The following is an 18536-nucleotide window of genomic DNA, read 5'->3' as shown; positions in this document are numbered from 1 at the left end:
TGTTGTGTATGTCCGCGATCTTGTTGTGGAAGTAGGAGGCGAGGGAGTTGCAGAGGTCTTGCGAAGGGGTGATGTCGTTGTTTCCGGCGTTGGGGTTGGAGAGCTCTTTGACGATGTTGAAGAGTTCCTTGCTGTTGTGTGCGTTGTTGTCCAGTCGTTCCTTGAATGCGGTTTTCTTGGTGGCGCGGATGAGTTGGTGGTGCTTTCGGGTGGCGAGCTTGAGGGCCGCCATGTTGTCCGGAGTTGGGTCTCTGCGCCAGGTTCTCTCAAGGGCTCGGCAGTTCTTCTTGGAGTTCTTGAGTTCGTCGGTGAACCATGGGGCTTTCTTGCTGCCGGGTCTGCTAGGCGGGGTCCTCAGGGGGCTAGGTCGTCTGCGCAGTCGCTGATCCACTTGGTGAGGTTGGTGGCCGCCTGGCTTGGGTTCGGTGTGCTGGTGGGGGGGTTCATGCTCAGGGAGGTCGCGAGTTGGTCGGCTGTGATCTTGTTCCAGCTTCTGCGTGCAACCTGTTGCTGGTGGTGGTGGATCGTGGTCCTTCTGAAGCTGAAGTGGACGCAGCTGTGGTCTGTCCAGTGGAGTCCGGTGGCGTGGCTGAAGGCGATGTCCTTGCTGGATGAGAAGACGGGGTCGAGTGTGTGTCCGGCGGTCACCAGCTGCTTGAGTCCCAGGTTTGCGAGGTTGTCCAGCAGGGTGGTGGTGTTGCGGTCGTTGTTGTTCTCCAGGTGGAAGTTGAGGTCCCCGAGGAGGATGTAGTCAGCGGAGGGAAGGGCGTGCGGGGTGATGAAGTCGGCGATGTCCTCGCTGAATTGTGTGCGTGGTCCCGGGGGTCTGTAGATGAGGGTGCCTCTGAGGGTGGTCTTGGGGTTGATGTGGACCTGGAAGTGAAGGTGCTCGGCGGGTGCGAGGGTGTCGTCGGTGTTGGTCGTGATGCGGATGGTGTTCCTGTGGATGATGGCGATGCCTCCTCCTGTGTTGTTGATGCGGTCCCTTCGGATGATCTTGTAGCCGTCTGGGATGGCGATGGCGATGTCGGGCGCTGAAGAGGCGTTCATCCAGGTTTCCGTGAAGAAGGCGACGTCTGGGGCTGTGGAGTCGAGCAGGTTCCAAATCTCGATGGCGTGTCTGTGGACGGAGCGGGTGTTGAGCAAGATGCATTTCAGGTGGCTGTGGCTGTTGCTCGTCTTGGTCTTGGTCGGTGCTGGTGTAGTGGAGGTCTGGATGCAGGTGAACTTGCAGGAGTTGCAGCAGAAGGGTCCGTGGGTGCGTCTCGGGGTGGCTTGGTAGCATCCCGGGGTTCTTCCGGCGTTGAGTGCGTAGAGTTCGGTGGCGTCGTAGGTCCGGCGGGTGGGCTGGGGTCTGCGGGGGCCAGGGGTCCTGGCACTGGGCGCGGTCCAGGCGCGGACGGGCGCAGACGGGCTTACCTTTGGCGCACCTTCGGCGCTCATTCGGTGCTCCCGCTGCGCGCGTCCGCTGCGCGGTCGCTGAGGGGGCGTCATAAGTAGGAGCCGTGAGGGAGTGTCGGCCGGGAGGCGGGAGGACCAATGGGAGAGGAGGGGAGGCGGAGCTACGGGTCAGCGGCGGCGGGAAGCACGGAGGTGACCGGGGCAGCGGGGCCGGTGAGGAGCAGGGGCAGAGGCGGCAAGCTGCGGGCAGAAGGCGAGCCCGAGGAAGATGCGGAGGGCAGCGGCGTGGGGGAGGTGAGCGGAGGTCTCGGCAATCAAGGGAGCGGCCAGGCAGCAGCTGAGTCAGCAGGCAGGCAGGCGAGCGAGCGGCAGAGCAGCAGGCAGGCAGGCGAGCGGCAGAGCAGCGTGGAGGGAGCGACCGCCTGCGAGGGCACAGGGGTCGCCTGGACTCAATTTCACATTCAATTTTCTCAAAAACTACTGGAGGGATTTACACCAAACATACAAAAGGCACTGCTGCATACCAATCCCTACCATTTTGCCAAATCTGGTGTAATTCCGTTCAGCCGTTCGAGCTGTAGCCTTGTCAGAATGTCCCTATGGAAATTAACATGAAGAAAACACGTTTTGGGACCTCCCCTTTTTTCTCGGCCCCCGCTAGACGAATCCCCCCGAAACTTTCAGAGAAGGAGCGAGGCAAATTTAAGGAAAATTACAGGCAGATCCCTCAATCGGCGCCAAAGTTATTCACAATAGAATGTTCGCAATTTCCTATGGTAACTAGGTCCTAACTATATATACTTACTGGTGACCGCCAGTAGGTAATATATATATATATATATATAAATATCAACACACCCTCCAACATCGCCGAAGGCAGGAGCCACAGGCAGGGATTTCAGACGGGGTTCTTTATTTGAAATGGCAGGTACGGGCCCACTTGTGGAATCCATACAGGACTTGATTGTGTGCTTCCCGGACCACATTTCCCAGAATGCACAGTCTCATTCGAGCCTCCCATCGGTGGGTGTGTTATATATAAAATGGGGAAGTGGGTCGGCGGTTGCGCACACCGCTTCCATTAAAGCCCCTGAAGAGAAGCATATGGAGCTTCGAAACGTGTCGGGCAGATCCCGTACGGAGCGGCGTCTACGAGTGGATCCCCGTCCTCACCTATACATAAACCAAGCTGCTGTTCGCGTGCTACTCAAAGGTGGACACCTTCGAGCATTGATATATATATATATATATATATATATATATATATATATATATATATATATATATATATATATAAATATATATAAATATCAACACACCCTCCAACATCGCCGAAGGCAGGAGCCACAGGCAGGGATTTCAGACGGGGTTCTTTATTTGAAATTGCAGGTAAGGCATAATGCATTTCGGATAACTTCCTTCTTCAGACGCCTGCTGCCCAACTGAAAGTTCGTGTAGCTCAGCCTTTTGATGTAATCTGCAGCACTCCTAATTGACAGAGTAAACGCCTCCCCCAACCATGTGACCGTCCACCAAGTTGCCACACTGATGAAAACTGCAACTCCCAGAATGCTGCCTACCTGGGTAGATGGGGCGTGGGGAAACCAAAGTTCAATCTTAGTGTTTTGGGCGTAAGCAGAGCAGAGCTCACTTGAATCAGACGAATGTAATTCTTAAAACTCCTCGAGTCCCTGCGCAACGTTTCAACCTGCAGGGTACACGTCCACCGGGTCGTGGGCTGGTAACAGTGCACCAGCTGCCTCCGTGAAGTCCCGGCCTTCCTATTGACAGCGTCCCTTGCTTCACTGCACTCTGGAGATGGGCTGCCGCAAGTCAATATCTTGACAAACACCAAAACTGCTCGCGCAGACGCCAGGAAAGCAGGCAGCCAACTTGATGAAACGGGGCTCCTTAACGTGTCTTCTGGCTGACACGAATAATAGCAACACACCCTCCAACAACGCCGAAGGAAGGAGCCACAGGCAGGGATTTCAGACGGGGTTCTTTATTTGAAATGGCAGGTAAGGCATAATGCATTTCGGATAACTACCTTCTTCAGACGCCTGCTGCCCAACTGAAAGTTCGTGTAGTTCAGCCTTTTGATGTAATCTGCAGCACTCCTAATTGACAGAGTACACGCCTCCCCCAACCATGTGACCGTCCACCAAGTTGCCACACTGATGAAAACTGCAACTCCCAGAATGCTGCATACCTGGGTAGATGGGGCGTGGGGAAACCAAAGTTCAATCTTAGTGTTTTGGACGTAAGCAGAGCAGAGCACAGTTGAATCAGACAAATGTATATATGTATTTAATAATTATAAGGTCTTAAATAGTAAACATGTTTGTATCAATATAAAATTTGAAAATAAACTTACATCTGTCTTGCTTTCATTTTCTTGTTGGATAATTTATCGATAGTCGTGGTTGCTTCACTGGTTTCCTTTTTTCTGTTGTTTTAAAAGCTAAATTGTATTTTTATTAAAGTGTTACATTTAATTTGATTACTTCATTTATTTAGTTTCTATTTTTATTTAGTTGAGATAAAAAAATACTTACTATTTTTAGTTGATGATGTTTATTTCGTTGATGTTGTATGTTGAACTTTGTAGAAGCTGTGAAGAGAAAAGTACTTTGTTTTTTTATTTAATGTATTGATTTTTATTAGTTTGCACTATTTATTGGTTATTTTATATACTTACTTAGTTTCATATTTTTGTTTAATGTTGATTTTGGCCTTGTTTTCAAAGTTAATCCTTGTTTTGAGTTTTTTACGTGGAGTTTAAGTGAAGTGTAATATGTCAAACATAAAAGAAAACATTGCAGATTTAGTTAATTAGGTTGTTTTGATAATTTGAACTCTGTTTTTAATTTTTTATAAAAATCATATACTTACTATTTTTAGTTGATGAAGTTTCTTTTGTTGATGTTGTTGTTCTGTTCAATTCTGTAGAAGCTGTTAAAAGAAAAGTATTTGTTAGCTATGTTTTGCTTTTTTATTACATGTATTAGTTTTAAATCCTTTACTGTATTTGTTGGTTAAGTCATATACTTACTTTGTTATATATTTTTTGAAATGTTGATTTTATTGTTGTTGTTCATGTAAGTCTTTGTATTGAATTTTCCTGGTGGATTTTTAGTGAAGTTTAATCTGTGACATATAAAGGAAAACATGTTATAGTTTTAGTAATTTTATTTTAGGCTAAATTGTATTTATTTATTTACAAAGTTTTGTTCTTACCTTTAATGAGAGATTTTTGAAATAGTTGTTTGTGTAGTTCTTTTTCATACATTTTCTGTCTTGTATAAGCTCATTCTTCCTCCATGTTTGTCCGTTATACAGTACATTTTGTGTTAATTAATTGATTGTTTTAAGGGTGTTTATTTAATTCGTTTTCTATTGGTTTGTGTTGGTGTAGAGATAGCTTTTTTAAAAATTTCTTAGCAGTTAACTTTTAATTTGTTTAATATTTATAATGTTTATTTAATGTTTGTTTTTTATTTTGTTTATTATTGTTGTTTAAATGTATATGTAGATAAATGTGATATTTTTATACATTATATATATTTATGTTTGCCTATTTTTGGTAGTTGTGATTTTTTTATGTTCTTTTGTTTGTTTATTTATTTGTTTTTGGATTTTTAGTGTATTTGATTTAATTAATGTTATTAATTTTGTATGTTTTTATTGTATGTTTAAAATGTTTCAAATATGTTATCTTATTATTTTATTGCAAATAGTTTATTTTTATGTTTAAATGTTATTTTTGGTATAGTTTATATTTACTTTATCGATGTTTGTGTTGTCCTTATTATTTATATCGATTTTTTTTTCTTGTGTTTCATTTTATTTTAATGTTATTAATATTTTTGTGTTATTTATATTTGTTGTCAATATTTTTGTCATCAAGATTTTTTTAATGATTTTTTTTATCAATGTTTGTGTTATTTCTTTTTTGTTTATTGGGGGTCAATATTTTTTTATACAATATTGTTGACTCAATATTTTTGTAGTTCGATGTTATAGGAGTCGATGTTGTATCAGTGATCTTATAGTACACTGAGATCCTTGGTGTGCACCTTGGGAAGAATGGAGCATGAAGGATACAAAGTCCTTACATTTTGAAGGGGTATTTTTGCCTCCTCCTTTTACAGGAACCTGGTCTACTTCAAAGGGATGTCAGGACTGTTATCTAGGATTCCTGCAGTTCACATCCTAGTCTAGCATGTTGTCTAGTTCTCCACCCTCCGTTTTGTGAACCACTCATATGTAGGACATTCCTGAAGTCACAAACAGCCCATTCATTCCACGATCACTCTGCCACACAATCACAAAGCGAGCCTGGTTACCTGCGTTACATGGATAGAGTGAAGGACCTGGGAAAAAGGGACCTGTTGAACCCTTTACAACAGGAGAAGCCAGTAGGCCACTCTCTCCAAAGAGGCCACAGAAAGAGACCTTACTTACATCTCTCACTAAATCCTTATACAACAGTCATTATTTCTCGAATGATTGGTCTGAGAATTTAGCATGTGGGCTGTTGTTTTGGCTATTTGTGGGCATGATTAATGGTATGGTGAGCAGCGTTTTACTGTTGATTTCCCTGATACTATCACAAGCATTGTCTGCAGCTACCACAAACGTATGTAATCTTCAATGCCTTGAAAAACACCTATAGAGCTTTCTATACAATGTCAAAACTGCCCCGATTTGTAAGTGTTGGTCACTTTTTAGGTCTGGTTCGCTATAAGAGGGGCACTTTTAATTTGGTGCCCATCCTATTTTCTTTCCCAGTCTGACCCTGTAGAATTACCACTCAGGAGTGGTAGAGGAGTATCCACCAGCATGCACTGGTGACTGGCAGACAGGGTACATGCTACAGGGTCTATCCAGAATTGAAATGGAGCAATTAGCATAGTGAATATATGGTGCTCCGGAGTGAGAGTGTTGGTAAAATGGTAATGCAGCGGAAGGAATAGAATTAATGGATTCGATGAGTTCAATGATCTTGGGTTTCGACCAAGTATGTTGCAGGCCCAGAAAGGGAAGTCGCCACAAGAACATGCATTGGTTGGGCACTATAGGACTAGAGGGGGTAAGAAGGTTCAGCATCAGTTAGGAAAGGAGTATTGATTTCAACATCGCACAGCAATCAGAAGAGGGCCTGGGTTAAAGGGATTGGTGGGGAAGGGCAAGGTTCAGGACAGGCGGCCCACTGAAGCTGGCCTGGATTGGATGACCTGCTTTCCTGGAAGTAGCCTGTCGTTCACAACGCCACATCACGATACAAGAAGAACAGTGCATGGATACAAATAGTTTGTGTATTTAAAGCTCCAACACTTTCAATACTAATCCCATTAAAAACATGATACCCGTGAGGAACTAACTGTTCTCTCTCATATCGGTGATGCACGCAGGTTGGTCTCTGCATCAGTGGGCTGGCCTCTAAGGTAGTGTCTCAAGTCAATACCCATTTAAAAATTGCCTGCGTGACAGAAAAGTGGGGTAAAGGGGGAGAAGGAGCAGAGGCAATACCTTGGACAAGCATTCCACTGGCCGGACTGGCCATAGTGGGCACCGGGCAATCCCCCGGTGCGCCGCAAGGGTGGGGGCGGTTTTGGGCCCCTAGGGGCCGTTTTTGTTACAGGGCCGTTAGCTGCAAAATCGGCCCTGTACCAAAATCGGCCGAAAACCGGCCTCGTCAAAGAGCTTGGCGGCACCTCCACTCCCCCCCGCCCCCTAGTGCCAGGGCCAGTTGTGATTCCCAGTCTGGCCCTGGGACCTGGCTTATAATATCCGCCACAAGGAAGTATTAAGCCATTTGCAGCTCCGTAGGTTAGTCTGTGTGGCAATGTGAGGGCCTTTTTTTGGCGTCTGTTCCTCTGTTCCCCTTGAAAGCATCAATCAATCAATCATGGACATTTATAGAGCGCACTACTTACCCGGAGGGTCTCAAGGCGCTTGGGGGGGGTGCTGCTACTGCTCGAACAGCCAGGTCTTGAGCCTCTTCCGGAAGGATAGGTGGTCTTGGGTCAGGCGCAGGTCGGTCGGGAGGGAGTTCCAGGTCCTGGCGGCCAGGTGGGAGAAGGACCCTCCTCCAGCTGTCGTTCCTCGGATGCGGGGGACGGCGGCGAGGGCGTGACTGGCTGATCGGAGGTGGCGTTTGGGAGCGTAGAAGTTGATGCGGCTGTTGAGGTAGCTCGGGCCTTGGTCGTGTAGGGCTTTGTGTGCGTGGGTGAGGAGACGGAAGGTGACTCTCTTGTTGACGGGGAGCCAGTGCAGGTCTCTCAGATGTCCGGAGATGTGGCTGCGTCGGGGGATGTCGAGGATGAGTCTGCCTGAGGCGTTCTGGATCCGCTGGAGTCTCTTCTGGAGCTTGGCGGTGGTTCCGGCGTAGAGGGCGTTGCCGTAGTCCAGTCGGCTGGTGACGAGGGCCTGGGTGACCGTCCTCCTGGTCTCGGTGGGGATCCACCGGAAGATCTTCCGTAGCATGCGCAGGATGTTGAAGCATGACGAGGAGACGGCGTTGACCTGTCTGGTCATGGAGAGGGAGGAGTCCAGGATGATGCCCAGGCTGCGTGCGTGGTCTGTCGGTGTGGGTGCGATGCCCAGGGCGGGGGGCCACCATGAGTCGTCCCAGGCGGAGGGCGAGAAGCCCAGGATGAGGACTTCCGTCTTGTCCGAGTTCAGTTTCAGGCGGCTGGTCGTCATCCACTCGGCTACATCCTTCATCCCTTCGTGAAGGTTGGCTCTGGAAGCGGCGGGGTCGTTGGCCAGTGAGAGGATCAGCTGGGTGTCATCGGCGTAGGAGATGATGTTCAGGTTGTGTTGGCGTGCGATGGGCGCGAGGGGGCTCATGTAGACGTTGAAGAGGGTGGGGCTCAGCGAGGATCCTTGAGGGACGCCGCAGGTGACTTCGGTGGCCTCTGACTTGTACGGTGGTAGACGGACTCTCTGTGTTCTTCCGTCGAGGAAGGAGACGATCCATTCCAGTGCCTTCTCCTGAATTCCGACGTTGCTGAGGCGCTGCACAAGGGTGCGGTGGCAGACAGTGTCGAATGCCGCGGAGAGGTCTAGGAGGATGAGGGCCGCTGTTTCTCCGTTGTCCATCAGGGCTCGGATGTCATCGGTGGCAGCGATGAGGGCGGTCTCGGTGCTGTGGTTGCTCGGAAGCCAGACTGTGAGGGGTCGAGGGATCCATTCGTCTCGAGGAAGGCGGCCAGCTGTTTGTTGACGGTCTTCTCGATGACTTTGGCTGGAAACGGGAGGAGCGAGATGGGGCGGTAGTTCTTGAGTTCGGTGGGGTCCGCTGTTGGTTTCTTTAGTAGAGCGCTGAGTTCGGCGTGCTTCCAGCTCTCCGGGAAGGTGGCGGCGTCGAAGGAGGTGCCGATGATGTCCCGCAGGTGGGGCGCGATGACAGCGTCGGCCCTGCCGAAGACGTGGCGAGGGCAGGGGTCGGTCGGAGATCCGGAGTGCAAGGTTATACTCAAGCAAATTCCCACAAAAAATACTTTTTGTGCTTGTGCACTTTGCCCATTTAATTAATATATTATAACATAATATAAATATAAATATTCGAAGCAGAACATAAAGAACAACTTAAATCCGTCTTTTGTATTTACATATTAATTTTAACGTCGTTCTCTTTTTTGGTTGATTGGTTCTGTCACTTTCTGTAATATCACCGTAGTTGTTCTTGGTTGGTACAAGTCTTTGCTCATCTTGGCCCATGCTGATAAAGTATCCGCCATCTTGTATGCCTTCTAGAGATTTTGATAAAGCTTATTATGTTTAAGAGACACTGTACATACCGCTGGGCCTCAGGTATGTTTTGATGCTGCCAGGTTTTCATTACGATGTAGGCAAACTCTTGGATTTAATTTATCAGATTCATCAAATATCATATTTGTGATGACGCTCTGCTGCTGATTGCTTTAAATGACCAAAAGGACGCCCATATTGCCTTTCCTCATCACTTGTGTCCCGGGGGTGCAATAGCTGCACTCAGGCAATGAGAGTGAAAATATTGGCAGAGTTTCTAGGTCACTTTCAATCTCCGACTGGAAATAATTATGCTTCTGATTTGTTGCATCCCTATTTGCTATTCACAAGGTTTTACCAAACATGACACAAGATTCCCCAGAAGCAAAGCCTTTCAACGCGGCCTGACAGGTAGACGTTGTGTTTGCATCAACTGTGAGTCACCCGCCTTAATATTCTCAAAGCTGCAGCAGAAACTCCATTCGCCGATATCCGCTAATGAGCTGCGCGGGTTCACTTTTCACGTCAGTTAACTTTATGGGCTAACCTTACTTCCCAGATGCATAGTGGGAAATATGTCTTAACATAAGTCAGACTTCTTAAACTATGGCAGCAGACACACAAACATGTAGACACAGATGTGTGTGCACACACTTTTGCATTCTCTCTCAGAGCTATTTTAGTTTGGCCTTTTGGAGTCTACAGTGTAGCGCTTCAGCAAACTCATAGGTACTGTTAAAAGAGTGGATGAATTTGGTCTTATTTTTTTTTTTGATGTGTGGGATTTGACTTTGTAGCCGTCAAAGAAACCTATTGTTAGCAATATACATTTGGGTCCGCCCCTTTCACCTATTGACTTTCTTCAACCAGCCTCTTGCAGCCATTGACTGAAGACTTTCACATCTTGGTTCAACATAATGGAGAATTTATCTTTCCCTTAAGAGGACTGACTATTTGGATGTATGCTTCTGCCTCTTTTCGAGTGCTGATAGTAAATTGCATGAGGGACTAGTTTGCAACCATAACATTATCTGCTGGTTTCATTCTGGCTACCTCGCTCTACTGTGCCAACGCTGCATGTATTGCTAGCTCGTTAAACCCAGTCTTATTGGCATTGGCAATGACTGTTGATATTCCAGTTAAAAACTGTAAACCAATATCCATGGTCTGCTTCTGAATCAAGGAGCTCAAAACCTTACATTTTAAGCAGCATCTCTTTGCCATAGACTTTTCAAGATGAGCCAACCGGGTCTTCCTCATGCAGTGGTACCCTCAACCCCCCAGCTTAGTTCACCCCCCCCAAACTTGGCAGCTCTTTAGTCCTCGCTCCTCTGTCACTCTCTCCTGTACATTCCTTGCTATAAAGGCCCTCGAGTGCACACCCTCTCCAATGTAACATCACCTAATGCTTTGTGTACTCATAACATTTTAAAGTTTTTATTTTGTAAAGTGGTTGTGTTATGTACGTCCACATACATGCATGCAGTCATGATCATAGCAGCACCATGCATTTTTTAGACCAAGAGTCTATTTGTGATAGATAGTCTGACCAAAGAGCAAACTTCTTTTTCTGCAGGGGTCGAAACTAGGAGTTGATTGGACTTTGTTGTACCCGGTAAATAATTGGTGCGATAAAGACCTCACTCCCATTTAAATTTCGGCAGGTCAACACTACCACATTTTAACAGGTTAAAAGGCTTGTTAATTACAGGGACTGTGGACTTTCGTTTAGTAGTAAGCACCAACATCTTTTTTTGCGCATTACTTTTAAAAATTCTTAAAAGATGCAGGGGCATATTCTCAAGGATTTATCGCCGAGTTAACGGCACATTATCGCAGCCAAAGTGGCGATAAATTTATCGCCCCATTCACAAGCTGGTGATAACAGTCCATATCACCAGTTTACATGTGATAGCAGCTGCAAAAACATTGCCATAGATGACCCCCGCAACTATCGCTAATGAGATGCTGAGTAGGCGTTCCTGTGCTCAAAGCTGCGACAACACCACTCCGCAACATTTTCAACGACCAGCCCAATCTGCGATAAGAACCCAAATCCGGTGATAAGGCACGTTAGCCTCAGCAATTTAACACTTGCTCTGACCTGGTGTAAAGTCAGATGACAGCCTGCACCAGAAAAGGGAGCCCAGCCCAGAGCCACACCTGAAGGGCAACAGATGCCATGGGACCACTGATCATGCAGTTCAGAGCCCCAACAGGGCCCCAGCACCCACCACCACCACCCTAAGGACCCCCCCGGCACCCTCCACCCCCGGCAAAGACATACCACATCAACTTCACGAAATCATGTATCAAAGAATCCGCCTGATGTCGCACACTCACATTTGGTAACATGCATGTGTCGTCACAAAAATTAGCATCACACATTCACCTTCGAATTACCAAACCAAAATGTATTAAAAAAAGTCAGAAGAACATTAAGACACATGGAGGCTCTCCTCTGGACAATCTGTAGGTCACAGCCTGCTAGACAAATAACCTGATAAGAAGGTGTGTCATGCTCTCACCAAAGGACAGAGAGAGAGCGATACAGAGACAGAGAGAGGGAGAAAGAGAGAAAGACTGAAATAGAGGGAGGGAGAGAGAAAGACCGAAAGAGAGGGAGGGAGAGAGAAAGACAGAAAGAGAGGGAGAGAGAAAAATGGAAAGAGAGGGAGAGAGAAAGGAAGACAGAAAGAGAGGGAGGGAGAGAGAAAGACGGAAAGAGAGGGAGGGAGAGAGGAAGACGGAAAGAGATGTAGAGAGAAAAACGGAAAGAGGGAGAGAGAGAGAGGAAGACGGAGAGAGAGAGGAAGACAGAAAGAGAGGGGGAGAGAGACACAGAGAAAAGAAGAGAGGGACAGGGAGAGAGAGTGCCGACACTGCACACACAGGCCTTACTGCTCACCTGCTGCCACCGGTCTGTCACCAACCAAGTGCCGGTATGTTGTGGAAAAGTAAATTTTGCCATGTTCTGTGTCCCTACGTGTCATCCATCATATGTTATGTGTGCATGATTAAATATGCATATGTATTCCCCATGTTCGATTAATGACGCAATTACAGTTGTGTCCCCCTCTAGTATGCTAGTTTCCAGTCCTCGTGAATACTACGAATATCAGGCCTATGTAAAGCTACGTTGCCACGTTTCTCAGTGTGCACGTTATTCTATTATAAAGTCTCCGTTTCTAGGCCTCAAAAGGGCCTGGACACTAGATTCAGCTCCTGTCTCCTGAAGCCTCGCTGAGGAGCGATACAGCCCCCACCTGTATCCTCGACCCTTCACTTACTTCCTGCCTCGCAGTGCCCGGTCCAGCCTGGCTCTGCCTCTGAGTCTGCCAAGAGTATGTTATGAGTCCAGTTATCAGTTCAGCCCTCCTTCTCTGCATTCCTAAGCTACTGAATCGCATCAATAGTTTCCGTCATTGTCTAGCCTTCACGTCTCCATGTTAGAGAATACTGTATTTAATGGTCATTTAATATTCTTCATCACGCACTACATGTAGAATAATGCATGGTCCAGTCTTAGAATCAAGTTAGCCTTTCCCCTCCTAACTTCTAGTTCCTATCAACATGTTCCCTAAACATCAGATACTAGATAGGGTTTAGGTACATGTCGCTCCGACCCTCCAGACTTCAGTCTCTGCTCCTAGCACAGAGTTCATAGCCCCCAGCTTCTCCTAGTGATACGTCATTGCTAGTTTGCGCGCACCATCAGGTTAGAGGTCCCGGCTCCTTAGGTAGCCCCCTCCATGGTTTCCGCCCCATTCATGACATATCCTGTTACGTCTGCACCACATGTCTATGTATACGCCCTGTTACACCTCTTTTCCCCCTTATCTTTCGCGACTGCTACGCGTCACACCTACTGCTCCACCCACTGTTACGCCTACTGCAATGTAATGCTATGTGTTTGCGTTATGTATATATGCTCATGTATTGTTATTAAAAGCCAGCGCGCTCATCCCAGATCCAGCCCCAGCAGCTGCTGGGCCCTGCTATCCTATCCCTATGCAGGTTGTCCTGATCCTGTCCTTATGCTGTAATAAACCTGCAAAACTCCCACTACCTCGAATCTTGACTCTTATTTTATTGAGCTATCTGTTATTCATTCATGCACTCAAAAATAGGGTATTATTTATTTATTTACCACAATGTAGTGCAGTTCACCAGGTCCCTCATCTGAAACAGATCCCTCATCTGAAACAGAGTCCGCCCCTGCCACCCTGGCAGCTGCACCCCAGCCCCTCCCGCCACCCAGTGGTGCCTGCCCGCTCCTGCGCACCCAGGAAGCTGCACCCCATCCCCTCCAGCGGCCCAGTGGTGCATGCCTGCCCCAGCACACCCAGGCCTCACAGCTGACTTTCCTCCACTGGCGTGTCACAAAGAGAGCCCACCACGTGCCGGTGCAGGCTCCAAGCCCGGGGGCAGCAGACACAGCACCCTCCACATCATGCAGCCCCGCTCCGCGGGCCACCAGGTCTCACATTTGATTCTGGGTCTTGATTTCGCTATGGCAGAGGACATACCAGTGCACACGGCATCATCGCAGGCTGCACACTCACTAAGCCCTTGAGGTACGACTAACTCTTTGACCCACGAGGCAATGCCACGTGGCGATAGGCATGCTCTGCCCACTGGCTCAGGCCTACACTGCGGTCTAGCGGGGCTCACAACGATCGTCACCTGTCCAGACCTCCAGGACGCAGCATTATCGCAGGCTGCACACCCACTCAGCACTTAAGGTGCCCCTACCTCAGTGCCCGAAAGTCACTGTCCCGTGGCGGTGTGCCTGTGCCGGCCGTAGTGTATCTGGTGCCACCAAGTATGTGCCCCGAAAGTTATGGATCCTCTATGACTGAGTATCGTGGTGCAGACGACAGCATGTCACCTCCAGCCCTGGGAATGTGATGTTGGAGGTCCCTAGGCACTCATGCCTACATCAAAACCACCCAGATACACCCAGATAGAGAGTGGAAATGGCGTCGAGCACGTGCGGCTGGCCCTTTTTATTGGTAAGGTCACATGTCCTGTGACGCGTGTGCTGGATGGGTGTGGGGTGGGTGTAAACCAGCTGTGAGGGAGTGGCAGTGGCATGCTGATAACTAGACCTGTGATCAGCAGAACACTACAGGGAAGACTTGAGACATGTAGCGTTGTCGTCCCCCCGTGAGCGTAAGCGGAGTGGGCTGGCCTGGCGTATGCCAGTCCAACGTAAGGGTTTGAACAATGACCGCAGGGCTCTGGGCGTGGTTCCGTACTGGGCTGGACGAGGTGTGTCCCTGTTGTTGTGTCGGCGCAACCCGGACCGCATTCGGCAATGTGTCACCCTGTGGCCGAAGTCCAACGACATGAGCAACATGGACGTAAGGGGAAATCACTGAGCCTACATCCATCCATACTTCCACACTTGAGAGTTCAGAAACATGACACATCTGTGTGATTATGAATGTTTAATGCACAATCAGTGGAGTGTTGCAGCTGGAGCAGGACAGGGCCATGCTAACCCCACTTTACAATGTTGGCCCGTGGAGGGCCAACCAGAGTCCTTCAGGGAATGACTAGTCCAAAGGAAGAGGATGAGTTCAGTCCACAGTCTGATTGCTGTGTCATTGGCGATCAAACAGAATATGGCAGTCCATGTCGAAGCCCAAGGTGAGTGTCGCAGAGTGTATCGAGGGACAGTGTAAGGTGATTATGCAGAGGGCAGAACAAAGCAGAAGCAAGCCCTATGGCAGAGATGGATGCTACAGTTTGCTTCTTACCTGTAAGGCAGTTTCATCCGCTTCTTCTCTGCTGTTTCATGTGCCTCACGTATGGGTGGTGGTGAAGTGTCTCTAGTACTGTGTGGCAGTGACACATCAGTGGCCAGAGGTGGAATGTCTGCCGCAATGTGTGGCACTGACACTTCAGGGGGCGGAGAGTTGGATGTAGTGGTAGCAGCAGCATGCATCATCACCAGGCCTTGTAGCAGCAATGCCATTAGGATGGTCCTGAGGTCATTGAGGAACCCAGCTACCTCTCACTGGTGTTCAGCCGTGGCAGCTGCTCTTTCTGCCTGCGTCCGCTCCATGGTCTCCATTTACCTCTGCATGTGTTCCAACACCCGTCTGACATCGCTATTGCCACTCTGACTGGACAGTAGTTCTAGTCTCTGAGTCAGGGCTCCAGCGATGTCAGCCATGGTCCATTGGAGAGCATGGAGCAGACTGTGGGTGTCCGTTAGGGACAGTGAGTGGTCCCTGATGGGACTTAGACACCCACGTATGGCATCTAGTTTGGCTGCCATGCGGTCGAACCCCACCTGCACCTGTTCAGGCAGATTCTCCTGGCACCCCAACACATGGCATTGGAAGGGCAAGTGTTCTTCGTGGGGGTCCTGGGAGGCAGCCGTGGTGGTGGGTGCTGCCTGCTGCATGGTCTGTGCAGGGGGTGGGGTCTCCTCGTGGCAGCTGGACTGCCCTGCTCCTGGAGGTGGGGTGCAGAGGCTCTCCATGAGCTGTTGGAGGGAGTCGGAGTCGGAGCTGTGGTGGTCGTCTTCGTCATCAGATAAGAGAGGTTCCGGCTGCTCTGCAGGAGGTGTTGATTCTCCCTCTACAATGTAAAGGGGAGAGGCAGTTAAACAATGTGTTCACATGTATGTTGTCGCATTGTACATGTTTTTATTACAGACTGCATGACAGTGTACATTGTGGCTGCTTGGGAGGAGCTGCCCATTTGATGGGGGACAGTGGACATTTTGGCAATATGACGGATGTGTGTTTGTACTTGTTCATTATCAACTCACATTTCCCTGCAATACCAAATGTGATTGGCCAGTTTCTACACACAAGCGGCACCAGTTGTGTCCTGTGTTCTGTTGTGGACTTGTTGCAGTTTGTACCACATTGTTGTCAATGTTGATGTGCTCTGCATGGTATGTGTGTAATGTACTGCATTTCGGGGGAGTCACCCCTGCAGCTCTGATTTTGGTGCCCCTTATCTCTTTTATGCGGTGTGCCTTTACCTTCTGTGCTTATACAGTGCTGAGATGTTGCATACTTGGTTACATTGGTCTCTTGGTGGGAGTTGGGGGCTGGGGAATGGTTTGTCCGCAGATGTGCTCTACGTAATTGTACATGTGTGCCATGGTGCCCTTCTCCCCCTAGTCCCTGGTCGTTACTCACCCTGGTGCTGTTGTGTCCGGTCATCTGGAGCATTGTCCGGTCTCCCAACTCCTGCCACCGTCTCCCTACTGATGACTGTGGACATCATTTCTTCCATATCGTCCAGCTCCTCCTGTGGCGCAGGACTCCCACCTCTCGTCTGCATTGCTGCCTTCCGGTTGTTGGTGAGTTTGAGCTTGGTTTTGTGCTTGATATCATTCCAGGGCCTCTTGACCTTTTCCATTGTTCTCTTCAGCACTCCGACTGCATTCACCTTGTCCATGATGGACTGCTATAGACCATTTTTTGTTGCCAATGTCACAGTAGAGTTGACGAACAGTTGTTGATGGTGTTCTACCACCTCCGTTATCAGGATCCTGTTTTCCTGTGGACTGAACCGCTTCTTCCTACTCTTCTTCTCCTTGCCCTTCCCTGACCCCGAGGTCCCTGGCTGGTCCTCCGAGGGGCTAGTGGGGTTCTGGTTGTCCTCTGTACTTGCTCCGGCAACATCCATTGTGCTTCTCTGTTGTTTGGCATTTGTTTGTCTGTTTTTTTTCTTCTATTATGGTGATATTTCCCGCCTGACGTGTGTGAATTGCAGGCCTGTTGCTGGTTTCCGCAGATTTTTTTATCTCAATTGACCTTTTTTTGCGTTCATGTTTTGCATTTTTGTGGCATCGCGTTGAATTTATCGCAGACATCTGATGCGTTATCGTGCGTCTATCGCATGGTACCGCAGTGTTGTAAATACTTAGTTAACAGAGCGTTATTTTTCCACGATAGACTGCAATATGAAGAGTTGCGCTAAGCTCAATTTGCGGTAATTATCACACGTTCTTGAGAATATCCCCCGCAATGTATTGCACCTGATAATTTCGGAGCGGTAGGCAGCTGAATTTGATCGCGTGGGGTAAATACCCAATATCCAATACGTGCCCTCAAATTCAGACCCTAGTTACTCTTTCTCAAGTCAGTGTAGTTGGAAACTATTAACTCATTGGTGCTACAGACTAAGCAAAGCCTTCCCTGGCTGCATATCTCAAGTAGTGGTTGACTGATAAAATGAAGGCAAAGCCTGTAGCAGATGAAAGTATAGCAAAGCAAATAAAGTATGTGTTGGTTTTGAAACACTTTGGAAGTTGTGCGTAAGAGAAACCATGTGAATATTCTTTGAGTAATATTGGTCGATCTTTGTTTTACAAGCAAACAGTGAACCTTCATTATTAAAAATATGGTTACTTAGGTGGTGCATAGAACATCATATCTTAGTACAGTGTAAAGCCTACCTATTTAAAACCTTCACCTTCTGAACTTTGAAAAGTGTGACGTTTTTCATGAGTATATGGAGTAAATGATTTTTAGGTCTACCAATCTATGCCATGAATACAGTGCTAAAGTAGTTAATGAATAAGTGCCAACGCCCACATTTTGATCAGGAGTCTGTGGTTAGTGCTACTGAATGTTGGCATGCCGAACATAAAGGCTGCATAGACTTGTTTCAATCTCATGTCTTTAAATAGTTGTTGTGAATTTCAGTGGCATTTGGGCATGCCACTTTACCATTCTGCATGCATTTCTGGAATACTTGAACAAACATTGTGACATATTGAAAATTATGTGTGCATCCCACCCCCCATGATTGATACACTTTGCCCGATTCAGGGATTCCACCCGCTGTTAAAAAAACATGGATAAAACTGAGGAAAAGAAATAAATAATTCACATGGTCGGCGATACATCAAGTTCATCACAAACAATGAAGTTGTTGTTCAATATATGGACTGCTGTGGACTGTCAGCGTTTTCAGAATGGGGATAAATAATGTAACTAAGTTATTCAGGACATTTGTTCAACAATTACAAAGAAATTTTATTGGATACTTGGACAACCAATAAATTGCATTATGGGGCATGTAGTTTGTTTGAATAATACGGAGGAGCAACGTAGTTTAAATCAATTAGCAGGTGCATAGGTGGGAAATGGTGCATATTGAGCCAATCAGGAGAGAGGTTGTCAGTCCACATGCCCTCACCTCCTCAGACTACATCCTCCTAGGGGACCTCAACTTCCACCTGGAGAACAACAAGGACTACAACACCACCGCCCTGCTGGACAACCTCGCCAACCTCAGACTCAAGCAACTGGTGAACACCCCCACCCACTACGCCGGCCACACGCTTGACCCCGTCTTCTCCTCCAGCAAGCACATCTCCTTCAGCCACTCCACCG

Source organism: Lissotriton helveticus, chromosome 3_1 (assembly GCF_964261635.1).
Source record: "Lissotriton helveticus chromosome 3_1, aLisHel1.1, whole genome shotgun sequence".
Classification (NCBI taxonomy): domain Eukaryota; kingdom Metazoa; phylum Chordata; class Amphibia; order Caudata; family Salamandridae; genus Lissotriton; species Lissotriton helveticus.
Note: the sequence above shows the minus strand (reverse complement) of the source record.